This window comes from Danio rerio, chromosome 23, assembly GCF_052040795.2.
Source record: "Danio rerio strain M-AB ecotype USA chromosome 23, GRCz13ab, whole genome shotgun sequence".
Taxonomy (NCBI): Eukaryota; Metazoa; Chordata; class Actinopteri; order Cypriniformes; family Danionidae; genus Danio; species Danio rerio.
This window is the reverse complement of record NC_141043.1, coordinates 44817373-44840000: the sequence shown is the minus strand read 5'-3', so window position 1 is coordinate 44840000 and position 22628 is coordinate 44817373. Positions and strand designations below refer to the sequence as shown.

General features: G+C 36.7%; 1 protein-coding gene and 3 long non-coding RNA genes across 5 annotated transcripts in view; 2 read left to right on the top strand and 2 right to left on the bottom strand.

The window, feature by feature from the left end:
* Nucleotides 1–22628, top strand: part of scube3 (signal peptide, CUB domain, EGF-like 3) — a 294145-nt gene that overhangs the window by 106138 nt on the left and 165379 nt on the right.
* Nucleotides 327–4039, bottom strand: LOC147838285 (uncharacterized). The gene is made up of 3 exons (XR_015524106.1): nt 3868–4039; nt 2332–2860; nt 327–1931 (listed from the first exon to the last, which is right to left on the bottom strand). It is a non-coding gene; the product is annotated as an uncharacterized LOC147838285 (long non-coding RNA).
* On the top strand, nt 569–4963 carry LOC147838284 (uncharacterized). Its single transcript, XR_015524111.1, has 3 exons — nt 569–1569; nt 1804–3008; nt 3055–4963. It is a non-coding gene; the product is annotated as an uncharacterized LOC147838284 (long non-coding RNA).
* On the bottom strand, nt 7238–8467 carry LOC141380564 (uncharacterized). The gene is made up of 3 exons (XR_015524095.1): nt 8132–8467; nt 7642–8053; nt 7238–7550 (listed from the first exon to the last, which is right to left on the bottom strand). It is a non-coding gene; the product is annotated as an uncharacterized LOC141380564 (long non-coding RNA).

Sequence of the window (22628 nt, the reverse complement as noted above, 5' to 3'; positions counted from 1 at the left end):
TATTCTAAATAAACACCATTGATTGACATTATGCTAATTTGTTACACAGTCTGTGTAGGTTTGTTCTGGAACTAAAACTGGAATTAATGACGGCTTGTTTCAGGCTGTTCAGAATCTCTTTCTTTTGAAAGACAAAAGCTCCATTTATCTGCACTTCGGTCTTTGAAACTGCAAAGCTTTTACATCCACAAACAGCTACATTACACACGGCATGAATCAGAAAGGCATAATAAAGGCACTTTAAGATCTTAAGAATTCTTTTTGAACAAAATGCTTAAAATAAAATGACTTCATGGGTAAAAGCGATGAAAAATGACACGCAATGGGGTCCGAAATAATAATATATTTTTAAATGCATTTAAACAAATTTTTCAGACCCGGTTGAAGACTTTTTGAGTAAACGTATTTGGATATAAGAATGCTTCACAAACAGCTACATTTCACCGTGTGAATCGGATATGCATAATAAAGGCACTTTAAGATCCTAAGCATTTTTTTTGAACAAAATACTAAAAATAAAGCGACTTCATGGGTGAAAACATTGAAAAGTCACACACCAAAGAGCTCAGAAAAATACTCTTTATTTAAATGCATTTAAACAAACTCTACAGACCTCATCGGCGACTTCTCAACTAAATGTATTTACATATAAAGGTGGTTCTCAATGATTAAGAAAAGCATAATAAAAGCAATTCAAAATACTAAGAAAGGTTTTTGAACAATTTCTCAAAAATAAAGTGACTGCATGGATAAAACATTGAAAATTGTCACAAAATGGGGTTAGAACAATAATATATTTTTAAATGCATTTAAATAAATTCTTCTGACCCCATTGGAGATGTCTCAACTAAATGTGCTTTGATATAAGAGTGCTTCACAAACAGCTACTTTAATCAGAAAGGCATAATAAAGGCACTTTAAAATACTAAGAAATCTTTTTAAACAAAATAAAAAAAAGAAGTGACTTCATGGATAAAACATTGAAAATTGTCACACAATGGGGTCCGAAAACTAATATATTTTTAAATGCATTCAAATAAATTCTTCTGACCCCATTGGGGATGTCTCAACTAAATGTTAATTAAGAACTTAAGAATTATTTTTGAACAAAATGCTAAAAATAAAATGACTTCATAGGTAAAAGGGATGAAAATTAAAGAATGAGGTCACAATAATAATGTTTTTAAAATGTATTTAAACAAATTTTTCAGACCCTGTTGAAGACTTCCCAAGTAAACGAATTTTGATATAGTAATGCTTCACAAACAGCTACATTTCACTGTGTGAATCGGATATGCATAGTAAAGGCACTTTAAGATCCTAAGAATTCTTTTTGAAATTTCTAAAAATAAAGCGACTTCATGGTTAACAACATTGAAAAGTCACACACCAAAGAGGTCAGAAAAATACTCTTTATTTAAATGCATTTAAACAAACTCTACAGACCCCATTGGCGACTTCTCAACTAAATTTATTTAGATATAAAGGTGGTTCACAATGAATCAGAAAAGCATAATAAAAGCACTTTAAAATACTAAGAAATCTTTTTGAACAATTTCTAAAAATAAAGTGACTTCATGGATAAAACATTGAAATTTGTCACACAATGGGGTCCGAAAACTAATATATTTTTAAATGCATTTAAATAAATTCTTCTGACCCCATTGGAGATGTCTCAACTAAAAGTTCTTTGATATAAGAGTGCTTCACAAACAGCTACTTTAATCAGAAAGGCATAATAAATGCACTTTAAAATACTAAGAAATCTTTTTAAACAAAATTTCAAAAAAAAAAAAAAAGAAGTGACTTCTTGGATAAAAACATTGAAAATTGTCACACAATGGGGTCAGAAAACTAATATCTTTTTAAATGCATTCAAATAAATTCTTCTGACCCCATTGGAGATGTCTCAACTAAATGTGCTTTAAGATCTTAAGAATTCTTTTTGAACAAATTGCTAAAAATAAAATGACTTCATGGGTAAAAGGGATGAAAAATGACACAATATGAGGTCAGAAAAATGATATATTTTTAAATGCATTTAACCAAATTTTTCAGATCCTGTTGAAGACTTCTCGAGTAAACATATTTTGATATAAGAGAGCTTCACAAACAGCTACATTTCACCGTGTGAATCGGATATGCATAATAAAGGCACTTTAAGATCCTAAGAATTCTTTTTGAACAACATTTCTAAAAATAAAGTGTATTCATTGTTAAAAACACTAAAAATTACCACACAATGGGGTCAGAAAAATAATATATTCTTAAATTCATTTAATCAAACTCCACAGACCCCATTGGAGATGTCTCAACTAAATGTGCTTTGACATAAGAGTGCTTAACAAACAGCTACTTTACACACTGTGGGAATCAGAAAAGCAGGATTTAATTGAGAAAAGCAATAATTTAAGATACAAAAAATTATTTTGAACAACATTTCTAAAAATAAAGTTACTTCATGGGTAAAAACATTGAAAATTTACACACAATAGGGTCAGAAATATAATATATTTTTAAAATGTTTTTAAACAAGTTTTTCAGACCCCGTTGAAGACTTCTCAGGTAAACAATTTGCATATAGTAATGCTTCACAAACAGCTACATTTCACTGTGTGAATCGGATATGCATAATAAAGGCACTTTAAGATCCTAAGAATTCTTTTTGAACAAAGTACTAAAAATAAAGTGACTTCATGGTTAAACGTTGAAATTCACACACCAACGAGGTCAGAAAAATACTCTTTATTTAAATGCATTTAAACAAACTCTACAGACCCCATTGGTGACTTCTCAACTGAATGTATTTAGATATAAAGGTGCTTCACAATGAATCAGAAAAGCATAATAAACTTTGAAACTGACCAGTGTGAGGAGAGTTTTTTCGCACATGACTTATTGTAACTATTTCAGTTTTAAATTTTTGCTGTGTGTTTAAATGCATTTCAAATGAATTTAAACACATTTCTCAGACCCCGTTGAAGAATTCTCGAGTACATTCATTTTTGGTGGGTGCTTCTAAATTTTTTTATGGTGCTCCTAAAATTTTTGAAGTTTGGAGCAACGGTGCTACCAAGTAATTTCAAGCCCCGCATTAGACAAATACTATTTTTAAAACTATTTATTCATTGTTCTGTCATTTATTTACAGTGTAAAATTGTTTAAATGTCAAAAATGTTACTTATTTTTTTTGCCCAAAGAGAGAAATTGTACTGTTTGTTTTTAATATTATTTTGTGTTGTAATAATTGGTTACTGAGTAGCAATATATAACACTTTAAAATATTAGGAGTTTTCGTGTGATTTTCTAAACTAGTGGTGTTTAAAAAAAGAATGAATGCATAATATTCGTGAAACCGTGATTATTTCTCAGACTATAATCGTACAACCAAAATCTATAATCGTTGCATCCCTAGCCATAAAGCAGAAAAGCATATTTAAAACACACTTTAAGTCGGCGACCGGTGGTGTAATGGTTGGTGCGTCGACACATGCGCTCTGGTGCTCGCGGCGACCTGGTTTCGATTCCGCCTTGTGGTCTTATGCCAATCCTTTCCCTCTCTCTGCTCCCCATGCTTTCCTGTCAATTTTCTACTGTCCTGTCAAAAATAAAGATAAAAAAAAACCGAAAAAAATAATTCTAAAAAAAAAAAACACACTTTAAGAATTCTTTTTTTAAGTAAATGCTAAAAAATAATTAGACTTTGTTAAAAACATGATCTGCCAATGAGGTCTGAAAAATACTCTTCATTTAAATCTCATTCTTTTGACCCCATTGCAGAGTTCTCAAGTGAACTTATTTTGATATAAGAATGCTTTACAGCTACATTACACACGACATGAAGCAGAAAAGCGTAATAAAATATACTTTGAGAATTATTTTTGAACAAAATGCTAAAAAATAAAGTGACTTCATTGTTAAAAACATGATCTGCCAATGAGGTCAGAAAAATACTCTTCATTTAAATGCATTTAAACAAACTCTTCTGACCCCACTGGAGACTTCTCAAACTCACATGTATTTTGATATACGATTGCTTGTATTTCAACTGTAAAACACGACACAAAAACCCAAGAAGTTCACTTTATTTCATGGCGTACTGCTGCAAATCATCCCTCGCAAGACAAGCAGACTGAAGTTCTGTTGGTTTTTCTTCTAATTGTTGATATTCAAGCATGTCTAATCAAACTCAAAAGCTGTCACTCTATCCTCCCTGTCAAAATGCAGCGGGTTCTGCGGTTAACCAGTCGTGGAGGGCGATAAATCTGTCCGATTTCTCCAGCGACTGCTGAGCTCACAGTTCTGTGGTATTAATTGTATTTTCAGACGCGTGAGCTCACATTTTCGACATTCGGTGGCTCATATGCCCAGTCGTTCCAGGTCAGTTAAATCAATCTAAGGGGAATGTGTGTGTTTGTGAGGGAGATTTACATCGGGTTACAGTCTTATACTGACCCCGGCTCTTTAACTCAAAACAGATGTCAGCCGGAGTTGAACAATCAGCCCAATGAAGATGTGAAATTGCTGCGTTTGCTGTGATCGGTGGCTTTTCACTGAGTGTTCGTCTGGGTTTTGTGGGTGCACTTGCACGGCGTGACGCACAACTGCACAACTCAGCCTGGTGTTCCAGCACTTCATAGACATTTAAAGATCTCTTCTGCAATTTTAAGAAACACATTTTCAAGAATCCAGGCTTTCTCTAGCAGCTTTTGTGCCCCGCTGGAGGAAATGGTTCTTCCAAAGATTTCAGAGCAATGTGATTTGATCAGAATGAGTCTTTGGTTGAATGGTTGTTTCTTTGAGTTTAAGTTTGAATGACAGGAAGTGGAGTCTTTTAAAAAATTGCCAAAAAAAATTGCAGAAATTGAGTTAGACCAACATGGTTGTTTTTTGGCAAACCATAAATAATTACATAACTACATATGCCAAAACATGCTCAAACCACAACAAGTAAAAAGTGATTAACCCTGTTATTTTGTGACAAAGTTTGCCTAATTAAACTCTGAAATGGTCTTGTAAGATTTAATTTTTGTGTGTGTTTGTGTTTGGGAATGAACTGTCATTATTTTGCTGATTTATAGAAATGCACCCTGTTTTTTTGGCTGGTAACAATTTTATCCTCCTAGGGCCCGAGTGTCCACACTCCACATACGTGGACAGCACATTTTAGCTCTTAAGTGGGTATTTAAAACACTTTGAATGTTTTATATTTTGTTACAGACGTACAGTGTCATCCTGCAACTGTTCCTCTTCGGATCGGGAACTCCAATGCTATGTGGAAAACCTTACACTATGACGAAAACCCCTTAGTGGAAGGTTTTCCACATAGCATTTCCGTTCCCCCCCCTCAGGGAACGAGGGTTACTTTAGTAATCGTAGCGTTCCCGTTCGGATGGGAAACTCCAATGCTATGTGGAAAACCTTCCACTATGGGGTTTTCGTCAAAAAACAATCGTCTGAAAGAGTATAAAATCCGGCCAATAAAATGCCAAATGAATTGGCGGTGTCAGCATGCACAGCTGGTGTCAATGGTTGTTGCTTTGTGTTTAAGTTGGAATGACAGGAAGAGGAGTCTTTTAAAAAATTGCCAAAAGCTGCAGAAATTGTTAGTCCAACATGGTTGTTTTTTTTTTTTTGGCAAACCTTAAATAATTACATAACTACATATGTCAAAGCATGCTCCAACCACAACAAGTAAAAAGTGATGTGCCCATGTCATTTTGAGACAAAATTTGCCTAATTAAAATCTGAAATGGTCTTGTAAGATTTTATTTTTCTTAATTGTGTTTGCAAATTAACTGCCATTGTTTTGCTGATTTGAAAGGATGCACCTTATTTTTTCAGCTGGAATTATTGAGAAAAACAGGTGAAAATATGAGCTTAAAAAGTCTATTCTGTGCTGAACTCCCCAGCAGTGTACAGTGTGATTGTTTCACTCTCCATCTAGCTGTAGTCACTACGCAATGTGAAGCGGCTTTTACACCAGACACGTAAAGCACTATCCTATGAAACCCATTCATTTCAATTGCTTGTGCTGCGCTGACCGTATTGCATGAGCAGAGTACTTCAAAGGTCATAGTTTTATACATATTTTAAATACTCTTTTACACCCATTCATTTCAATGGCTTGTTTCCATGCTGACCAAACTGCATGAGAAGATGAGTTCAAAGTTTTATATATTTTACATACTATTTGAAACCCATTCAGTTCAATGGTTTGTTTCCACGCTGACCGAATCGCATGAGCAGAGTAGTTCAAAAGTTAAAGTTTTATACATATTTTACATACTATTTGAAAGCCATTTATTTCAATGGCTGTTCACGCACTGACCCAATCACATGAGCAGAGTAGTTCAAAGATCAAAGTTTTATACATATTTGACATAATATTTGAAACCCATTCATTTCAATGGCTTGTTACCACACTGACCAAATCACATGAGCAGAGAATTTAAACGCTTAAATATTTATACATATTTTACATAATATTTGAAACACATTCATTTCAATGGCTTGTGTCCTTGCTGACCAAATTGCATGAGAAGGTCAAAGGTCAAGGTTTTATACATATTTTAAATACTATTTGAAACCCATTCATTTCAATGGCGTGTTTCCATGCTGACCAAATCGCATGAGCAGAAAAGTTAAAAGGTTCAACTTTAATACATATTAGGCATAGTAATTGAAACAAATGAACAACCCTGAAGAAAAGTCTCTTCTGTGCTGAACTTTGCAGCAGTGTACAGTGCGATTGTTTCACTCTCTCTCTTGCTGTAGTCACTGCGCAATGTGAAGCAGCTTTTACACAGGACACGTAAAGCACTATGCTATGAAACTCATTCATTTCAATGGCTTGTGCTGCGCTGACAATATTGCATATGCAAGTTTTATTCATATTTTGCATAATATTTGAAACCCATTCAAATAAATGGCTTGTTTCTGCGCTGACCACATTGCATGAGAAGATAAGTTTGATGGTCAAAGTCTTGTATATATTTTGCATACTATTTGAAAACCCATTCATTTCAATGGCTTGTTTCCGTGCTGACCAAATCGCATAAGCAGAGAAGTTCAAAGGTTTATACACATTTTACATACTATTGCAAACCCATTCATTTCAATGGCTGATTCAGGCACTCAATCTGTTTCTGTTACCAAACTGGATGCACAAAATTGGTTCGCAGGTGAGCATGAGCAACTAAAATAAAGAGTGCAGACCAGATACGGTGTCAGAGAATTGCTTTTGTCTATCATATTTAATATATCTGTAATTTGATTGAAATACAAACTCGCCAGTTACCAGTTCTTTCTGTAAATGAGCTTGAATGTTCTCCTTTAGTGACTGACAAACCTGCATGATCAAATCCTGTCATTTTTAGTGCTTGTTTGACTCAATATCTCACTCTTTGTGTATAAACACTGATGTTACTTCATTTAGTTTAAGTGTGCACTTACATCCCTCACCATCTGTTTGCTCTTTCAATATAGCAGTTTACTAAAAGCCTTCAAGTCATTAGATATCGTCCCAGTCTTTTCTCCTCTTCCTTTCACTGGGAAAACAGCAAAGACAGGCATCACATTTCTTTTTAAGAATTGTTCCCATTTGTGCTGCATTTACAATAGAAATGGATGAAGACCAACCAGAATATTTCATCGAAATTCTCATCGTGAGATATTGGTTTTGTCCACAGGGGCTCAGGTGATCATGGAAGAGCTGGGTTTTTAGTTGTCGTATGATTCATACCAGTGAATCAGTAGATAATATGGTAATGGGGAGATCCATCCACCATTGAGGAACGTTGAATGTAAAGGTTTTGGAAATGGACTTATAGCCTTTTTGTGATAGTACCACAAGGCTTCGCTCACTTACTTGAGGCTCCTCAAAGGGATGTAGACCTTCAGCAGCAGGTGGAGTTAAGGGGGTGCAGTGGAAGGGGATGTCCTGTTGGCAGGCATCAATAACTTAAACATTATACAAGCCTTGACCAGTAACCAATGCAGAGAGGTAAAGAGAGCTGTTGCATGGGCTCAGAGCTGCAGCTTTATGGATCATCTGTTGACGTTTAAAGAAACAACACAGACATTAGAGTAAATAAATTAACAGTTCATTTTAATTTTTGGTTAAACTTACCTCCTTAAGTACTGTTAAAATTATATATAATATTCCTTCTTAATTCTCAGATTGCTTTTGCTTCATCCTGTCACACCTGATGGCCCTGTGTTCCAGTCCATTTAGCTTGAGCGTCGTGTTTTGCAGTGGATCATTTCTGCTGCTGTATGGTTGATCTGTACTCGTGTATGCGGGTCTGAAACGGTCTATATCTGCTGTCCTGCGTTTGATATCCGAGCGTGTCTGTTATCTTTTACGCACCCTTCACTAACTCTGTAACGCTATGTTCTGTTCTTCACAAATGAATGCTTTACTCAAATGAACTGTGGGTAAAACAAACAGTGTCTCTGTTCTCCTGAAGGTTTCTCTTGAGATACTAAATATCTATTACTACATTAGAAGGTTAGTGTGTTATTGGTTTGATGCCACAAAGAATACTAATAATAACAAGCCACTTTGTTTCCATGGTGTTTTTAGTGAGAGGGAAAGTAAAAAATGTGTGAACTTGGATACAATTTAATGTGTTCATGTAGTTATAGTCTTAGCCTTAGACATCATGTCAAGCACAGCCTGTGGCTAAATGTCTGAAGACTTTTCTGGAAACACTTCGGCAGATGATCAGTCGTCCTCTGATTGGTTTAAATATGCAGGATTTTCTGGAGTCGAATGTGCAGCAGTCTTAACCAGTCCACTCGTAAACAAATCTGATTGGATAAAAAAGCTGCCACGTTAGTATTGATGACAGTTCATGCAGGACTCTTAAAGTTCTTGGGTACATATCTGGGTGTTTTCACTAGCAATCCCTAATATCTATCAACAAACTGCACCACTTGACCTACTGTTCAATCATGCACCCTCTGGTCCTAAATAGCGACCAGACAACAGTCGGACTTCATTCACACTTGCACTCAGATCTGTTTGACTAGGATGGGGTTTAAAGCTAATAATATTGTAAATAATGTCTAATTTCTTAAACGAATCAATCCTTCACAAGACCTCACTACTGTATATCCTCAGAGGCCATGGCTTTTATTTAAAAAAACAAAACAAAACTATAATCATTCACTGCCATTATGGAAATCACCAAGAATCATGGATTCAGCTCAAAATCTTCTTTGATGTTCATGGAAATAAAGTCTCATACATCTTGGGTGACTTGAGGATGAGTAAATGAACTGGACATTTTCATTTTTGGTAGAACTACAGGCTATTACACACTGAATCGGAAATTTCTGCATGTCAAATAGTAAATTTAACCTCACGTAGTGCCAGTTGCACTAACATGCAGCCTCAGGAATTTTCGACCATCATAAAAAAGTTTAAAACTGGAATCTATCTTTTGAATTATTTTTTTGCATCAGAAAAAGCGTGTTTCGATAGTTCAGAGCCACCTTACAAGCAAACGGCAAAATACTAAATGCTGTCATTTAGGGCTGCATGATATTGGAAAAATCTGATATTAGGATATTTGATTCTGAATTTGTTTATTTCTAGAGAATGAAAAAAAAAAAAAAACCTTAAGAGAAATCAGGCTCTGTTAGGTACGAGCATTTCTCCTCTGGCCAAACTTCCTGCAGAGCTGCAGTTTAGGTGCCGGAGGCTGTAGAACGCTGGACGTCCATAATTTTCCTGCAATAAATATTGCTGTATAAATACAGTTTCACAACATAGTTGAATAGCACTGTTTGAAAAATGACCTGTCAGTGAGGCAAGTTAAATAGTTTTATTTTCATTTTGAAGTGTGCAGTTAAAGTCAGAATTATTAGCCCCGTTTATTTTTTCCCCAATTTCTTGTTAACGAAGAGACTTTTTTCAGCACATTTCTAAACATAATAGTTTTAATAACTCATCTCTAATAACTGATTTATTTTGTCTTTGCCATGATGACAGTAAATAATATGTGACTAGATATTTTACAAGACACTTCTATACAGCTTAAAGTGATATTTAAAGGCTTAACTAGGTTAATTAGGTTAACTGGGCAGGTTAGGGTAATTAGGAAAGTCATTGTGTAATGATGGTTTGTTCTGTAGACTATCAACAAAAAATATATAGTTTAAAGGGGCTCATAATTTTAACCTTAAAATGGATTAAAAAAAAATTAAAAACTGCTTTTTTCTAGCCGGAATAAAACAAATAAGACTTTCTCCAGAAGAAAAAAATAGTATCAGACAAACTGTGAAAATTTCCCTGCTCTATTAAACATCATTTGGGAAATATTAAAAAAATAAAAAAAATTGTAGGAAGGCTAATAGTTCTCACTTAAACTGTAGATAAATGGACCAGCAAATTCTAAGTAAGAATTTTTTTTTCTTTTTTTTTTGTTGCATAAATTGTATAAATTCCATGCAAATACAGTGATTAAATACAGTTCTGTAGCTTCAGGTCAACTATAATATAGACCTAACATTGCATATATTTGCAATGCGACTATTGCAGATGCGCACATTGTGATTTCAATGCTGAATCGATATATTGTGCAGCACTACTGTTATTTCAGCCACATAACTTTATGACAAACACAGTGTATAATATAAGACAGAATTGGCAGTTGAGATTGAATCTATTCTGAAATGTTTAGCATTTTTTAAGAATGGATAAATTAATATGCATCGGACTCGGTGTGCAAGGTTTGTGTACGTGAACAATTTATGTAAATATGAAAAAAACAACACCACAATTTTGAACTTCAGTATGCAAAGGCCTTAACTCGTTAACATCAATTTTTTAACACCTGTTTCTAAACAGGCTCTGCTTGGAACCATGATAGTTGATGCCTCCGGCTATATCTATATTGTGCGGAAAGGTCACTCACACTCTCAGACACACATACAAACTTTAATTTGCTGTTATACTCCATATTAGATAAGATATTTGCCAGAAACCGAGGGGTCGGGTCAGGCCAGGCTTGGCTTGCGCAGTAAATGAACAGTCATGTGATGCATTTTGATTAGCGCGAGAAAGTCATTAAATCGTTTGTTACAACATTAAATTCCCTCCATGCAAAGGTGAAACAAGATGATGGAGAAGTCAAAAAGAACGAATTTTGACAGCGGTCAGGCCAACAACCAGTTCAGAAAGAACCTGTCATTCTAGCCGCAAAGGTATTTCGGCGTTCACTTATACACTGCGCATCACGGTAGAGCGCTAAACAGCACAGCAAGCTGACGGGGAAGATGATGAGGTCACTCGCTGGATGAGGATGAAAACATCCCCAACAGCACATAAGGGGTAAATATTCAAATAGTCTACGGTTGGGTGGTACGTAAGGACTTTTTCATGGCTCTGGGGTGCAGATTACAGAAGACAATGGTGAATTTTTTCTATTTATTTTATGTAGTCAGTGCTCTGTGTGTGCATGCGCGTGTGTGTGTGCATGCGCGTGTGTGCGTGTGTGTGTGTGTGTGTGTGTGTGTGTGTGTGTGTGTGCGCGTGTGTGCGTGTGTGTATGTGTGTGTGTTTGTTTTTGTGTGTGTGTGTGTGCGTGTTTGTTTGTGTGTGTGTGTGTGTGTGTGTGTGTGTGCGTGCGTGCGTGTGTGTGTGTGTGTGTGTGTGTAGAGCATTTAACGAATTGATTTGCTGATTGATTTGCTCACAGATGTGTCTTTGAGAAACGTCCGCCTGATTGCGGCGCTTGTAAAGCGTTCTTGTATTGACGTTCTTTATCCTGCTTTATTCTCCTTCTCCACAATTTTCATCAATTAATTCAGCTCAGACAGCCCTTCATTCCAATTTTTGTGGATGATTTTAGCTTTAAAGGGGCTACCAGTGTTTTTGGCATTTTAGACATTTTTTTTTTTTCAATAATAGTCAGAAAAACAGCATTCAGAATGTAACAATTTGTTTGCAGTATTCAGTGTCAATCTTTTTTATTCTATCCGTTTTAAGCTTGACCTTTTTTTTTTTTTGCAGAATCTCAGTTGTTTTTATTTTAACTTTTAATTTAAATATCTGTACGTAAATTTAAAATTGGCGCCATTTGAAAATGTATTAACAAAAAAACTAAAACTTGCAGACACATAAGCAATGCGTTTCCCTGACGTATACCTCTGTTAAATCTGTAGAAATGCTTTATTCATTCACCTTCGCCTTAGTCTCTGATTTATCAGAGGTCACCACAGCGGAATGAACCGGCAACTATTCTAGCATATGTCTTATGCAGCGGATGTCCTTCCAGCCAAAACCCAGTACTTGGCAACATCCATACACACTCACATTCTCACATGCACACACACACACTACATCCAGTTTTAATCCAATTCACCTATAGCACCTGTGTTTGGACTGTGGGGGAAACCGGAGTGCCCGGAGAAAACCCATATCAACACAGGGAGAACATGCAAACTCCATACAAAAATGCCAGCTGGCTGGGACTCGAACCAGCTACCTTCTTGCTGTGAGGCGACAGTGCTAACCACAGAGCCACCATGCCACCCTAAATACTTTAGTTAGTTGTTTTGAATTTCGTTGACTCGCAGTTCAGTTTATTAGACCAACACATGTTTTTGATTAACCATGAATAATCATCAAGCAATGAATCATAATTTAGACTAATTATTCTAGTTTATTTTTAAAACGCAAGTCGCCAGAAATAATGATGCAATTAATTATGGTTTTTAGCATCATGCTCCTAATAAATGTGTCTGGACTCAGGCTGCACATAATTGGAAATATTGTTTTTCTGTGATTATATATTAACAGTGCAAAGAAATTTTTATCAGTATTTCCTGTAATATTTTTTTCTTCTGGAGAAAGTCTTATTTGCTATATTTCGGCCAGAAATTAATTTATTTAAAAATCATTTTAAGGTCAAAGTCATTAGCCCCTTTAATTAATATCGTTTTCGATTATCTACAGAACATACCATCGTTATGCAACGACTTACCTAGATGCTCTGAGTTGCCTAGTAATCCTGCACCATAAAAATAAATTCCGTAATTGTGCGGTTCATTTCCCGCAGCTGGGGTGGCAGAAAAAAAACTTTAAAATAATAGTCGTTAAATTATAGAAATAAAACGTAAAATAACAGATATTAAATTACGGAAAATTACCAGAAATTTAAATTTAAGGACATTTCTGTAATTTAATATAATATATTAATATAAATGTTGTTGTTTTTCTGAGAAAAGCCTCCAAATTATCTTAAATTGAAGATACAAAAACTATTTACAGAGAGTATCTGCAGAGACATTTCATTCATCTCATCATCTCCTGCTGATGTCGAGCAATTGGCCCAGAGGAAGCAGGAGTGAGGATGGAAAGGACCGGAACGAGGTATGAGAGAAAGAAAAGGAGAGAGAGGGCTTTTTTTTTACAACACCGAAGAGAATCCTCCCAGGAGAGTTTTGAAGAAATGTTTTAAGTGCAAATAGCATGAGCCCTGCTCCGGGTTTCACCAGAATCCTGTTCCTTTTCCAAATATTTGCTTTGGACGCGGGCCGTGGCCTGCACATAACACACACATGTCCCCGACGCAGCTCTGACCAGGAGAGCGTCATGAAACTCAACGGCGGCAGGAAATCTCTGGTTTGTTTATGCTGCGGAGCAAGGTGTTTGGGGTTTGAAGCTGCTGCACATATACTAATGCAAGCTCTGTGGAAACGCTTAACAGACGTTATGGATGTCGCTATACGCTAAAATGTTTCCAAATGCTCAGAGGGGCGACGGAAATAAGAGTGCTTATAGCGTCTCTCACACCTGATTGCTGTCAGTAGTAAAACGTTGGTGCAAAACTGGAAACATGCTTTGGTGGAAAGAAAATACTACACTTTATTTTTTTATTTTTGGTCTAAAAACTTATTTTTATTAGGATATTTGTATTATTTTATGATGCAATTATCTAAGCTTTCTTTAATAAAGATACAAAATGACTTGTATTCATATTTACATTTATTAATAGAGCAGACACTTTTATATAAAGAGACTTACTAATAATGACACTGTAAAAGAAGCACTTCGGTATTTATGGGATTAAACGTTTTCTGATTGGCTACTTGGCTGTAGTCACACTCAAAGTGTGCAATCCAGCCTGATCTCACGATAAAACGTAAGAATTTAACGTTTTGTCAGTTTAGTGGCGAATTCGTTAGAGTTTAGTCGTATGAAAATGTATGATTTTAAAAAGGAGGCGTGGCACCAAACCCCACCCCTAACCCTAACCGTCTTTGAGTGATTAGCAAATCGTACTTAATTGTACAAATTAGATTGTACGAATTTATAAGAATTAGCAACTAAATCAAAAAGTTACAAATTGCCGTGGGATTAAGTTGGGCATTCTGAAAAGCTCAGATGTTTTCAACTATAGGCTGGAAAACTTGCCTTGCATATTTGAATACGTATGCCATGTGTCTTTATTTAAAATAACTAACTTGAGCATGTAAAATACGCAATATGTGAATGCTTAAAAAAAACAAAAAAACTTTTTTTCTTTGTGTATTTACACTCACTGGCCACTTTATTAGGTACAACTTCTGTTACCTGGTTGGACCTCCTTTTGCCTTCCACGCAGTTGCTGCTGCAGATTTGCTGTCTGCACATCCATGATGCGAATCTCCCGTTCCACCACATCCTAAAGGTGCTCTATTGGATTAAGATCTGGTGTCTGTGGAGGCCATTTGACTACAGTAAACTCATTGTCATGTTTAAGAAAGCAGTCTGAGATGATTCACGCTTTATGATATGGCTTGTTGTCCTGCTGGAAGTAGCAGAAGATGGGCAGACTGTGGTCTTAAAGGGATGGACATGGTCAGCAACAATACTTGGGTAGGCCGTGACGTTGACACGATGCTCAGTTGGAACTAATGGGCCCAAAGTGTGCCAAGAAAATATCCCCCACACCATTACACCACCACCATGAACCGTTGATTCAAGGCAGTATGGATCCATGGTTTCATGCTGTTGATCCAAATTCTGACCCATCAGACCAGGTGTTTTTCCAGACATTTTTCCAATCTTCTATTGTCCAGTTTTGGTGAGCCTGTGTGAATTGTAGCCTCAGTTTCCTGTTCTTAGCTGACAAGAGTGGCACCCAGTGTGGTCTTCTGCTGCTGTAGCACATCTGCCTCAAGGTTGGACGTGTTGTGCATTTAGAGATGCTTGTCTGCATATCTCGGTTGTAACGACTGGTTATTTGAATACTGTTACCTTACTATTAGCTGGAATTAGTCTGGCCATTCTCCTCTGATCTCTGGCATCAACAAGGCGTTTGTGCCCAAAGACCTGCCGCTCACTGGATATTTTCTCTTTTTTGGACCATTCTCTGTAAACCCTTGAGATGGTTAAAAATCCCAGTAGATCAACAGTTTCTGATATACTCAGACCAGCCCTTCTGGAGCCAACAGCAATGCCACGTTCGAAGTCACGTAAATCACTTTTCGTCCCCATTCTGATGCTCGGTTTGCACTGCAGAAGATCCTCTTGACCATGTCTACATGCCTAAATGCACCGAGTTGCTGCCATGTGATTGGCTGATTGGCAATTTGCGTTAACGAGCAGTTGGACAGGTGGTGTACCTAATAAAGTGGCCAGTGAGTGTATACTAAAATAATATCTTGGTCTTTCTGATTCTCATTGATATCTGTTCACCGTATTTTGCAATCCAGAAGTAAGCTCTTTCTGCGATTTGTTTGAAATTAGGAATAATCAAGCAATTCCCCTCGTATACGTTCTTGTTTACGTCTTCGCTAATGCTAAAAACTGTGCTTGTAATAGATCAATTTTAACAAATAAAACACTTACAGGTTGTGGCTCACAATCTACAGCTTTTTCTATTATGGTTTTAGCTGCTCCTTTGAGGAGCTTTTAGCCAAATCCAGCACTGAACTGGGAGAGATTCTGGAAGTTGTCCTTTGTCAAATGCTAGCTATATATTTATTATAATTCTCTGGAACATAATTCAAATTAAATTGTAAGCCCTTCTTTCTTTGTGTCGTGTCCTTTGGAAGCCCAAATACAGAAACAGAAGAAGCTCTGTAGAAATAGCAGCGTTTGTATTTTAGCTTTCTCTGCTATAACACTACAGTGCTTCCGGCCATGCCCCTTTGCTGCCACCCCTTTAAAATGAGCAGAAACTCTGGTCTCCTCTTGGCCAGTATAGAGCAACAGTCCCCTCTTAGTAACATTGACCGTGTGAGAACAAGAGTGCTGGGAAATGGCTTTATCCCCCCTTGGCTGGACAGAAAATGGCCTAGATTGGAAACTCTACCCCAAGTCCTCAGCACATTGGACAAATAGACAGAAAATTAGTTTCGCATGAGGCTTTATTAAGCACGGGCTTGTGTATACAGACTGACACTGATGCAACGTGTCTAAGAGAGAGATCAGGTTGCAGTCTCATCCTTGAAGAAGCAGACGACACACACACCTCTCCGCTGAGAACAAACACACACACTCACACATTTGTCAGTTTGACAGGAGCAAAACCTTGCTGCGGCTTCAAAGGACACAGTTGAGTTTCAGTGGTAAAGTGGGTTAAACTCATGCACTACCTGCTTTCACTGATTCTTGATGTATTACTGCAGTAACTGTGGTGTTTTGATGGAAACACACACACACACACAACGGTATGGTTTTGAAAGGGGCTTAAAATCCACATCAGTCAAAGACAAAATAATCCCTAAAGATAATCAAATAATTGAGTCGTGTTGATTGAATTTGGGAAATGGGCCCTCGTGTCATTTAACATCACAGTACAGCTTTAAATGTATTGGCTGTTGAATGAGGATGTTGTGTAATGATCCATAAAACCCAAATGAAAATGAGTCTGTTAACACACACACACACACAGGTCTGTTTTTGCATTACGATTATGAGACGTTGCATTGAGTTCTGTTGTTTTATAGTGAGCGAATGATATTTTCTGTCTTCTAACCTTCGTTTAAACCTAGCATGATTATTTAACATGGTTAAGTTTTCTTTTAAGAAGCATATGTTGTATTGTAATGTTTTCATTTAGCATGCAATGCATCTATTTATATAATATTTCAAATGAAATACAGAGTTACAAGTCTCGTGCTCTGCAAAAGAACACATTTTAATTAGTTTTTTATTATTTTATTCTTTGTTTTTATTTCTTTAACAGTACTTCTTACTTTCTTTTATTCTTGTTTATGCAAAGCACTTTAAATTACCATTGTGTAAAATGTGCAAAAGGTTTTTTTTCATGATGCTAAACTGGTACTAATGGGGCCAAAGTATGCCAAGAAAATATCCCCCACTTCATCACACCACCACCACCAGCCTGAACCATTATTATGCTGTGTTCACACCAGATGCGGAACGCACGGATAAATCGCGCTATTCACGCGTAAATAGCCGCATGAACATTTGAGGTTACTCGCTTCATTTGCGCGTCAAATTCACTACAGAACAGACGCTGATTCGCGTGATGGGCAGGGCTTCTGTCTGCCCAAAGACTCTAGCTTCATAGCTAAATGGCTAACATGGATTTTATGAAGAGTATAACAGTGTTTATGTGGTTTATGAAGACTGAAAAACAGCGTTGTTACGTTTAGGAGCGTGTCTGAGTCCACTACATACTTTCAGAGGTGCATCCAGCTCTGTGAGCTCATAAACTCCTCCAGAAACTGAACCTGGATGATGGAGGCTTTCAGCAGTGCTTCTGACTGAGCCAAGCCGAGTTTGATGAACTGTTGTCGGTGAAGGCTGGAGGATTTCCCTCGGAACACCGACAACAGGTTCTACGTCACAATCACGCCCCCACAAGAGCAAGCTTCTGATTGGTTAACGCGGCGCGAATGTACGCTGAAGTTCAGATTTTCGAACTCGAGAGATTCACGCAAAATGCTCGTTTAGCGCGTCAAAGGCACAAAACGCTCAATTTACCAAGCGTCATTCGCGCCGCAGGATGTCTTTTCGCGCGTTTGCATTGACTTAACATGTAAATCACTCGCGCTTGACGCGGGTTCCGCGTCTGGTGTGAACGCAGCATAACAAGGCAGGATGGATCCATGCTTTCATGATGTTGATGCCAAATTCTGACCCCACCATCCAAATGTGCAGCAGAAATCGAGACTTGTTATTTTAGTCTTTTATTGTCCAATTTTGGTGAGCCAGTGTTAATTGTAGCCTAAGTTTCCTGTTCATAGCTGACAGGAGTGGCACCTGGTGTGGTCTTCTGCTGCTGTAGCGCATCTGCCTCAAGGTTAGACGTGTTGTGTGTTCAGAGATGCTCTTCTGCAGACCTCAGTTGTAACAAGTGGTTATTTGAGTTACAGTTGCCTTTCTATCAGCTGGAACCAGTCTGGCCATTCTCCTCTGACCTCTGGCACCAACAAGGCATGTGTGCCCACAGAACTGGGTATTTTCTCTGTTTCAAACCATTCTCTGTAAACCATAAAGATGGTTGTGTGTGAAAATCCCTGAAGATCAGCAGTGTCTGAAATGCTCCGAACAGCCCGTCTGGCACTAACAACCATGCCACGTTCAAAGTCACTAAAATCAGCAGATCGACCATGTCTACATGCCCAAATGCATTGAGTTGCTGCTATGTGATTGGCTGATTAGAAATTTGTGCTAATGTACAGTTGGACTGGTGTACCTAATAAAGTGGCCAGTGAGTGTATGTTAAAATAAGATCTTGGGTTTTCTGATTCTCATTGATATCTGTTTACCTTATTGTGCAATGCAGAAGTAAGCTCTTTCTGCGATTTGTTTAAAATTAGGAATAATCAAGCATTCCTCCTGGTTTTGATCCTTGAGTGTATATTAAAATAATATCTTGGTCGTTTGTCGCATTGAGTTCTGTTGTTTTACACTGAGCTAATGATGCTTTCGGTCCTCTAACCTTTGTTTAAATCTAGCGTGATTATTTAAGGTGATTACGTTTTCTTTTAAGAAGCATATGTTGTTTTGTAATGTTTTCATTTAGCATGTAATGCATATATTTATTTAAGAATTATAGGTGGGCATGGATAAATTTTTTAAAATCTAAATTAATCTCGGAATAAATGTAGATAGATCTGGATTAATATGGCTCATTTGAATTCTGCCGAAGGCATTCAGAATATGTGTGCTACCCAAAATGCTTACAACATTGCATCTAAAACTCGAGTGTCTATTACTTTGATCAATATCTAAACACACAAAAAGGGGTATTTAGAACATTAAAGTGTGTTCACTTATTCTAGTACACCCAGTCAACACAATATCTTTTTTTATTACATTATTCATTATGCTCATTGCGCCGTTTTTGTTGTAGAGACTATTGCGAAGCAGAGGTGCCAACAGCATCAACACCAACTGACTTGACGCAAGTTCAAACAAGCAGGTCAGCAGTAATTGTAAGCCAGAACACATACACACTAAAGTTCACAGAGACTGGCAGAGAGAAACTGTAGAGATATCAACAGGACACGCTGATTAATGATCCAACCGCCTTCCTTTTTCTGAGTCACACGCATCAACACAGCAAACACACTTCAGAGCGGAAAGAATGAACCCAAAAACCCTGCCAATGTCACCGTAGGCTGTTTAGGGCAAGGAGGTAAACAAATAAGACGCTCGCATTGTGGTGTCTTGCCCTGCCATTCACTTTTATTTAACAATTTGTGCTTAATTTTGTTTATACATGATCATTTAGCAAAAAAGAGCACACCATATGTACGTTTTTGTGACTGATTTTAAAATATTTCACTTATTTGTTTTATTTTGGCTAGAATAAAAGCAGTTTTTTTTACCATTTTAAAGTCAATATTACTATGTACGTAAGTATTATGTATTATGTATGTATGGAAATGTTTGCATTCTTTAAAGCATAAAAATACCTTAATATGTTTGCAGATATTTAAGAAACATATTTAAATTCTTGTTTATCTGAAAAACATATTCTACTTTCGTAATGAGTATTTTGTGCCGGAACTTCTGTCTTCTTTTTGATTCCTTTAACCTGCCCAATGCCAGTTTAGCTAATTATATTTCAACATCTCAGGTTGCCTTGGTGGAAGACAGCGTAATTCATTTAATCAGTCTTAGAAGGCTCTTAAAGTGTGCGTCCCTGAACGAAATGCAACCTCTGGTGGACATTAGCAGACTCCAAAATGAGACTCAGATTCAGAGTTCCACATGAGGTTTTTAATTAGCAAATGATATAAATATTCCGAATGTAAGGTGAGCAGGTTAAATTGTAACCCAGTGTCGTAACAACACGCTACTTGACGAGATTTGCCGTGATAAGAAATTTGCCTGTTTGCAACATGATAAAAATTTAATTTCAGCTATTCAGATGCACAGAATAGTGCACCCACTGCACTTCAACGAAATGGAAAGGTTTATTGCAGGGCTTTAAAAAGGCTTAAAATGTCTTAAATGTCAAAATTCAAATTAAAGCCTTAAAAAGTCTTAATTTTACTAAAACATTATGCTGTAGGTCTTAAATCTTTTTTAACAGGTCTTAATTTTCCTTTGTTCATGTATTGCTACCTAATCTGGTCAAAATACAATCACCAACAATCGACTCTAAAACTTTAAACATTTTATTTAAAAAGATAGTTTTTCTACTTCATTTATCATAATGGTTTAATTATTTTCCTGATGCTGTGTTCACACCAGACGCGGAACGCGCGTCAAGCGCGAGTGATTAACATGTTAAGTCAATGCAAATGCGCGAATAGACATCCTGCGGCGCGATACGCGCGAATGGCGCGGCATGATTGACGAGAATTGCGCATGGCGCGATACGCGCAAATGGCGTGCCATGAATTAAGCGTTTGACGCGTTTGACGCGCGAATCACTCGAGTTCGAAAATCTGAACTTTAGCGGACATTCGCGCCGCATTAACCAATCAGGAGCTTGCTCTTGTGGGGGCGTGATTGTGACGTATCGCTTGTTGTCGGTGTCCCAAGGGAAATCCCCCAGCAGACACCGACAAGAAGTTCATCAAACTGGGCTGGGCTCAGTCAGAAGCACCGCTGAAAACATCTATCAGCCAGGTTCAGTTTCTGGAGGAGTTTATGAGCTTAAAGAGCTGGATGCACCTCTAAAAGGATGTAGTGGACTCAGACACGGCCCAAAACGTATCAAAACTGTTTATCATCCTTCATAAAGCACATAAACACTGTTATTTTCTTCATAAAATCCATGTTAGTCATGGGGCAGACAGAAGCCCTGCCCATCAGGCGAATCCGCGTCTGTTCTGAAGTGAATTTGACGCGCGGATGAAGCGAGTTTGACGCGCGAATGAAGCGAGTAACCTCAAATGTTCACGCAGCAATTAACGCGCGAATAGCGAGATTTATCCACGCGTTCCACGTCTGGTGTGAACACAGCATTACAATAACATTTGTTTGAAAGTTCTCCATGTACTTACTGCTAAGGACACCGACCTGGAAAGATTGACGTGCATAGATTTGTTTTTTTAGGCAAGGCAAGTTCATTTATATAGCACACTTCATACACAGTGGCAATTTAAAGTGCTTTACATAAACTGGAATAAATAAAATATTTATAAAAATAAATAATAAAAATAATTAAAAACACATAAAACATATTAAAATGTGTTTTATAGTGTTTTATAGTTTTTAAAACCTTTAAAGCATTTGTTATTTTTTTAAAAGAGTTTATGTTGGAAAAAAAGTAGAGCTTGCTTGTTTTTACACAATATTTAAAATATTTTGAGACAAAATAAAATCTAAAATATTATTTTTTTATTATTATTATAATATTGTGTTATTAAGTGTATTAAATTCTAATAACTTTATTTGATAGGGCAAATAAAAATCCATTCCATTCGGGCCATTAAAAAAATTCCTTAGCCTTTAGCCCTTTATGGGTCTAAAATTTAATTAAAAATGGTCTTAATAATGTCTTAAAGTTCTAAATTTAACTCTATAAAACCTGCAGAAACCATGCATTATCTAATTAATACATATTAAACTTCTTTAACATTATTAATCGTACATGCTGAATCACTGATTTGTGTCTGAAGTTTAATTTCAAATGGTTTATTTTATTTTGAAGGTCTGAGGTGAACTATCTGCTGCTGCTTTCAATAGTATGGCAATAAATGTCATGTAAAATGCCATTAAAACTCACATTATTAGCATTTCACACTGAATAAAGCACATGAGCTGTACCTGAGGTGTTCATTGTCAGTTTATCCTGTTGTTCATCTGCTAAAATAGTAGTCGTTTTTACAATATACATTTCTGGTGTTGGTTAGAACAAAAACTCCTTTTGTATGGAAAATATTAATCTATCATGTGCCGCTGCTTTTATTTAGAACACAACTTAAATAAGCCTTTAGGCTCGATAGTCAGGCACACTTCTGTTGATGTCGTCAATCTGGCAACATGCGCTTGCATATGTTTTGAACTAGGTGTGCAATGCTTAGTTCAACCACTGGGTGTCAAACTTACACACTGCCCCTTTAAGCAATGCTTGTTTTCGATTGTCTACATAACAAGCCACTATTATGCAATGATTTGCCTAATTAACCTATTAATCTAACCTAGTTAAGCCTTTAAATGTCTCTTTAAGCTGAATACTAGTATCTTGAAAAAT